This window comes from Crinia signifera, chromosome 6 (genome assembly GCF_055691185.1).
Source record: "Crinia signifera chromosome 6, ASM5569118v1, whole genome shotgun sequence".
Taxonomy (NCBI): domain Eukaryota; kingdom Metazoa; phylum Chordata; class Amphibia; order Anura; family Myobatrachidae; genus Crinia; species Crinia signifera.
This window is the reverse complement of record NC_139222.1, coordinates 131,311,560-131,319,318: the sequence shown is the minus strand read 5'-3', so window position 1 is coordinate 131,319,318 and position 7,759 is coordinate 131,311,560.

Sequence of the window (7,759 nt, the reverse complement as noted above, 5' to 3'; positions counted from 1 at the left end):
GTATGTGAGACACCCCCATAAATGATGCCATTTCAAAAACTGCACCCCTCACAGTATTCAAAACAGCATTTTGGAAGTTTGTTAACCCTTTAGGTGTTTCACAGGAATTAAAACAAAGTGTAGGTGAAATTTCAAAATTTCTTTTTTTTTGCAGAGTTTCAATTTTAATAAATTTTTCTAACGAATACAGTAGATTTTACTAGAGAAATGTAACTAAAAATTGATTCCCCCAATTCTTTTGTTTTCAAAAATATCCTATATGTGGCCCTAGTGTGCACGTTGACCAAACCACAGGCTTCATAATAGAAGGAGCACCTACTTGATTTTGGAGCCTCCTTTTTATGAGATTTTTCTTTAGGCACCATGTAGGTTTCTAGGCACCATAAGTGCTAAAAGTTAGGAACCTCCCCCACAAGTCACCCCATTTTGCAATCTACACCCCTCAGGGAATTCATCTAGGGGTATAGTGTACATTTCAAACCCCCAGGGGTTTCACCAATTTTGGTACAACTGGGATGTGAAAATGGAAAATTACATTTTTTTACACAAACATGCAGTTCTGGCTCAAGATTTTTCATTTTCACAAGGAATGAAGGAGACAAAGCACCCCAAAATCTGTGCCCCAATTTCTCCCGAGTACGGCAATGCCTCACATGTGACCAAAAAATACCAGTTGGGTGCATGGCAGGACTCAGAAGGGAAGGAGTGATTTTTGGATTTTGCAGCACAGATTTTGGTGGAATGAATGGTGGGTGCTATGTTGCACCAATACAGTGGAACCCCCCCACAAGTCACCCCATTTTGCAAAGTACACCCCTCAGGGAATTCATCTAGGGGTATAGTGTACATTTCAAACCCCCAGGGGTTTCACCAATTTTGATACAACTGGGCAGTGAAAATGAAAAATTACATTTTTTTACACAAAAATGCAGTTCTGGCTCAAAATTTTTCATTTTCACAAGGAATGAAGGAGACAAAGCACCCCAAAATCTGTGCCCCAATTTCTCCCGAGTACGGCAATGCCTCACATGTGACCAAAAAATACCAGTTGGGCGCATGGCAGGACTCAGAAGGGAAGGAGTGATTTTTGGATTTGGCAGCACAGATTTTGGTGGAATGAATGGTGGGTGCCATGTTGCATTAGCAAGACTCCCAAAGCACCAATACAGTGGAACCCCCCCACAAGTCACCCCATTTTGCAAAGTACACCCCTCAGGGAATTCATCTAGGGGTATAGTGTACATTTCAAACCCCCAGGGGTTTCACCAATTTTGATACAACTGGGCAGTGAAAATGAAAAATTACATTTTTTTACACAAAAATGCAGTTCTGGCTCAAAATTTTTCATTTTCACAAGGAATGAAGGAGACAAAGCACCCCAAAATCTGTGCCCCAATTTCTCCCGAGTACGGCAATGCCTCACATGTGACCAAAAAATACCAGTTGGGTGCATGGCAGGACTCAGAAGGGAAGGAGTGATTTTTGGATTTTGCAGCACAGATTTTGGTGGAATGAATGGTGGGTGCTATGTTGCATTAGCAAGACTCCCAAAGCACCAATACAGTGGAACCCCCCCACAAGTCACCCCATTTTGCAAAGTACACCCCTCAGGGAATTCATCTAGGGGTATAGTGTACATTTCAAACCCCCAGGGGTTTCACCAATTTTGGTACAACTGGGCTGTGAAAATGAAAAATTACATTTTTTTACACAAAAATGTACTTCTGGCTCAAAATTTTTCATTTTCACAAGGAATGAAGGAGACAAAGCACCCCAAAGTCTGTGCCCCAATTTCTCCCGAGTACGGCAATGCCTCACATGTGACCAAAAAATACCAGTTGGGCGCATGGCAGGACTCAGAAGGGAAGGAGTGATTTTTGGATTTTGCAGCACAGATTTTGGTGGAATGAATGGTGGGTGCCATGTTGCATTAGCAAGACTCCCAAAGCACCAATACAGTGGAACCCCCCCACAAGTCACCCCATTTTGCAAAGTACACCCCTCAGGGAATTCATCTAGGGGTATAGTGTACATTTCAAACCCCCAGGGGTTTCACCAATTTTGATACAACTGGGCAGTGAAAATGAAAAATTACATTTTTTTACACAAAAATGTACTTCTGGCTCAAAATTTTTCATTTTCACAAGGAATGAAGGAGACAAAGCACCCCAAAGTCTGTGCCCCAATTTCTCCCGAGTACGGCAATGCCTCACATGTGACCAAAAAATACCAGTTGGGCGCATGGCAGGACTCAGAAGGGAAGGAGTGATTTTTGGATTTTGCAGCACAGATTTTGGTGGAATGAATGGTGGGTGCCATGTTGCATTAGCAAGACTCCCAAAGCACCAATACAGTGGAACCCCCCCACAAGTCACCCCATTTTGCAAAGTACACCCCTCAGGGAATTCATCTAGGGGTATAGTGTACATTTCAAACCCCCAGGGGTTTCACCAATTTTGGTACAACTGGGCAGTGAAAATGAAAAATTACATTTTTTTACACAAAAATGTACTTCTGGCTCAAAATTTTTCATTTTCACAAGGAATGAAGGAGACAAAGCACCCCAAAGTCTGTGCCCCAATTTCTCCCGAGTACGGCAATGCCTCACATGTGACCAAAAAATACCAGTTGGGCGCATGGCAGGACTCAGAAGGGAAGGAGTGATTTTTGGATTTTGCAGCACAGATTTTGGTGGAATGAATGGTGGGTGCCATGTTGCATTAGCAAGACTCCCAAAGCACCAATACAGTGGAACCCCCCCACAAGTCACCCCATTTTGCAAAGTACACCCCTCAGGGAATTCATCTAGGGGTATAGTGTACATTTCAAACCCCCAGGGGTTTCACCAATTTTGGTACAACTGGGCTGTGAAAATGAAAAATTACATTTTTTTACACAAAAATGTACTTCTGGCTCAAAATTTTTCATTTTCACAAGGAATGAAGGAGACAAAGCACCCCAAAGTCTGTGCCCCAATTTCTCCCGAGTACGGCAATGCCTCACATGTGACCAAAAAATACCAGTTGGGCGCATGGCAGGACTCAGAAGGGAAGGAGTGATTTTTGGATTTTGGAGCACAGATTTTGGTGGAATGAATGGTGGGTGCTATGTTGCATTACCAATACAGTGGAACCCCCCCACAAGTGACCCCATTTTGCAAACTACACCCCTCAGGGAATTCATCTAGGGGTATAGTGTACATTTCAAACCCCCAGGGGTTTCACCAATTTTGGTACAACTGGGCTGTGAAAATGAAAAATTAAATTTTTTTACACAAAAATGTACTTCTGGCTCAAAATTTTTCATTTTCACAAGGAATGAAGGAGACAAAGCACCCCAAAATCTGTGCCCCCATTTCTCCAGAGTACGGCAATGCCTCACATGTGACCAAAAAATACCAGTTGGGTGCATGGCAGGACTCAGAAGGGAAGGAGTGATTTTTGGATTTTGCAGCTCAGATTCTGGTGGAATGAATGGTGGGTGCTATGTGGCATTAGCAAGACCCCCGAAGCACGGTGAAATGATGAACCTAATAATCCATAGATGTGTGGTATATTTTGAAACACTCCTTTATACATAGGCCGGGTTTGTCGGGGCAAGTTTCACAGTGGAAAATAGTTTCCTTTCTTATTCCCTTTTTATAGCAAACTTTGCACCTTTTTTGTGTCCTGCCCTTTCTTGCAGTGGAGGGGATTTCTTTGGGAAAATGCTGCCCTGGTACAATACGGGGGCCAGTACTAGAAGTACTGGGGCCCTCTGCCTGCTGGTTCCCAAATATTAGGCCCTTTATGACTTACTCTTGAAAGTGCATAAATGTCCCCCTCTGGCCGGTAGAACGGAATAGCACGTAAGCGTTATACAGTGCCATCTGGATGATATACACGGCCAGCTTCTTGTACCAGATATTTGTTTTCCGCAGGGCACTGTACGGCTTCAGTACCTGATCTGAAAGATCCACTCCGCCCATGTACTTATTGTAATCTAGGATACAATTTGGTTTTGAGGTGTGGGTACTGGTACCTCGTACAGGGATGGAGGTGGTACTGTCTCCATGAATTGTTGTCAGTATAAGGACATCCCTCTTGTCCTTATATTTGACCAACAACATATTTTCGGTGCATATTCCCCTGCTTTCACCCCTTCTTAGTACTTGGGCAATGTGCGTTTTGGGGAGGCCTCTTTGGTTCTTGCGCACAGTACCGCAAGCTGCTGTACCTCTTGAACCAAGGGCCTTAAACAGGGGGATGCTGGTGTAAAAGTTATCCACATACAGGTGATAACCCTTATCCAGGAAGGGGTGCATTAAATCCCAGACAATTTTTCCACTAACACCTACGAGGGAGGGGGGCATTCTGGCGGTTCAATTCTTGAATCCTTCCCTTCATATACCCTAAACTTGTGGGTGTACCCTGTGGTGCTTTCACACAGCTTATACATTTTTATGCCATACCTTGCCCTCTTACTGGGAAGGTACTGGCGGAATTTAACCCTTCCTTTAAAATGTATAAGGGACTCGTCGATACTAATACATTTATCAGGGATGTATAGCTCTGCAAATTTGGCACTGAAATGATCAATGACCGGCCTGACTTTGAATAGCCTGTCAAAGGTGGGATCATCCCTGGGTGGGCACTGTGCATTATCGGTGTAATGTATAAATTTATGGATTGCCTCAAAACGAGCCAGAGTCATGGCCATACGGTAAAATGGGGTGCTGTACAGAACATCTGTACTCCAATATTGCCTAATTTGTGGCTTTTTTACTATGCCTATATGAAACACCAGACCCCAAAACGTCATCATCTCTACTGCATCTACAGGGGTCCACCTAGCAAATGATGACGTGGGGTTTTGAGCAATAAACTGCTGGGCATATAAATTAGTTTGGTCCACCATTAAATTTATAAAATCATCAGAGAAAAATAATTTGAAAAAGTCAATTTCTCTGAGACCTGTGGAATCAAATTGGATTCCTGGCATGGCCAAAAACTCAGGAACCTGGGGCTCAAAATTGTCTGGTGGTGGGGTCCATACGAGATCAATTATTGGGGGGGGGGTCTCAGCTGCTCTACGGGGGCGTCTTTGAGGGGGTCCCTCATCACCAGAGGAGGAAGAGGAGCTTAAGACGAATCCTTCAAATTCCCCGCTTGCCTCACTGGCTGTGTCAGAGTCAGAGGCAAGCATGGCATATGCCTCCTCCACTGAATACATTCTTCTGGATGACTGGGATGACATTTGGGATGACATTTGGGATGCCATTTTTATTTTTGTGTTACTGGTAGTGAAATGTTTCAACACGTGTATAGTGTAGGGGGGGTACAAACTTTATTTTAACCCGGGGGGTATGTAGTGTGTAGTGTGTATGTAGTGCAGAAAAAAAAATACTTTATACAAAAAAAAAAAATTGAAGGGGTTAAAACAGGGGTTCCCAATCTTTTTTTAATCACGGCACCCTAGAGTATAAGAATTTTTTTTTGCGGCTCCCCTAGGACAAAATTATTTTAATTAGAGTGGATTTATATGTGATTCTTAGGGTCAGTTATAGGGAAAAGGGCAGGAATTGCTTCTGTTTGTACACATTTTATGATTGGCAGCCACCAGCACTGGTTTTGCTTATAAATAATTAACCATTAATAATTTGAGTTGGTCCTGGACTACCAACCCAGGGCACCCCTGCATGTGTCCTGAGGCACCCCAGGGAGCCACGGCGCACAGTTTGGGAACCCCTGGGTTAAAAAAAAACAAAAATTGAAGGGGTTAAAAAAAATAAAAATTGAAGGGGTTAAAAAAAAAAAAAAAAGGTCCTGCGCCAAAAATTGAGCACAGATGTTGGTCAGTAACGTCCGTCACTGAACAGCGCTCAAAGGCAACAGGAATTTGATCAAAAAATAAATAAAAAATAGATCAACCCTGTGCCGAAAAAGCTGATCAGTGATGTACGTCACTGATCAGCGCACAGTGGCCACAGGACACCCACAAAATCACAGTGTGTGTAAAAAAAAAATTAAAAAAAGACCCCACAGCACCCACAAAAAAAAAAAGGTGATCAGTGATGCGACACTGATTACCAGTGAGGGGCAGCAGGTGCACAACCTTTGGTGCAACTGACAGTGCAACTGGCAGCAACTGACAGGTATATATATAAAAAAAAAACCTCTGCACCCCCAAAAAGTTGCTGATCACCTCAGATATAGTGATCAGCACAAAAGGCGGGGGCAGCAGACACAAAATTTAGCACTCTCTATCACTCTCTGTCACTATCTCTCTCTATCTCTCTATCTCTCACTATCTATCACTCTATGACACTGCAGCAGCAGCACTGACAGTTATATATATGAAAAATAACCCCTGCACCCCCAAAAAGTTGCTGGGGGTGCACAAAAGGGGGGCAGCAGACACAAAATATAGCAGTCTCTATCACTCTCTGTCACTATCTCTCTCTATCTCTCTATCTCTCTATCTCTCACTATCTATCACTCTATGACACTGCAGCAGCAGCACTGACAGGTATATATATATATAAAAAAAAACCTGCGCCCCCAAAAAGTTGCTGATCAGTTAATTTATACTGATCAGCACAAAAGGGGGGGCAGCAGTCAGTTATATAAAAAATATATAGCACAATCTGTCACTATCTCTCTCTCTCTATCTCTCTCTATCTCTCTATCTATAACTCTATTACACTGCAGCAGCACAAAATATAGCACTCTCTGTCACTAGGCCTCTCTATCTCTCTCTCTCTATCTCTCTCTCTCTAACTCGATGACACTGCAGCAGCACAACACAGCACAGGATGTCACAAGATGAAGCAAGATCCCAAGCAGTGATCAGGTAAGTATTGAGCAAGGTTCTGGTCAGTGTATGGCGGCAGCTGGGCACGGTGACCGCACTGCACGCTATTCCAGACCGGAATGGCGTCTGCAGTGCAGTCACCGTTAGTTTAAACCCCCCTCCATGGCTGTGATTGGTCCGTCGGTCCGACGAACCAATCACGGCCTTTGGGGGCGGGCGGGGTGAGGTGGGGTGACACCAGTGTCACCCTTACACCCCGCGGTGATTGGTGCTGTACTTTACAGCACCAATCACCTCCGATCCCGTGTCACCGGCGAACGTTATTCGCCGGTGACACAGAAAACGCTGTGAATGGCTGTTCACACTGAACAGCCAATCACAGCGATCGCCGACGGGGGGGCGGCATCGCAGCCCCCCCTGGGCATGCAGGGACATGTCTGCTGTCAGGGACAGCAGACATCGTCCCTCTGTCACTGCGTCTCTAGACGCAGTGACAGTTTGAAGTCATGACGTATATATACGTCATGTGTCGGGAAGTACTTCCTGGCCATGACGTATATATACGTCAAATGTCGTGAAGGGGTTAAGAGACCAATTGTTAGTGTAGGAATTGCAGTATAATGGGGTCCCTTGGCGATGGGCTGCAACCTCATGTGAATTTGATTCACCTCCTTTATTGATATTGATTTTCATACATTTTACAGCATAAGGAACACCTTCCATTGTTATAACCTTGATATAAGGCTTTGTGCTGGGAACATAGGCGTGCGCACATTGAGTGTTAGGGGTGCACAGGCACCCACTAATGCTGTGCCCGCCCAACCTTATGAACACCTCCCTGTCGCTAGCAATACCTGTTACCAAATAGTTTTGGTTATTAGAACGGTGTTCCATTAAAAGAAGTGCCCATGAATCAATTATATGTGTTTTGCATTATTAATTGTACTAGACAATTGTCATCTCAATA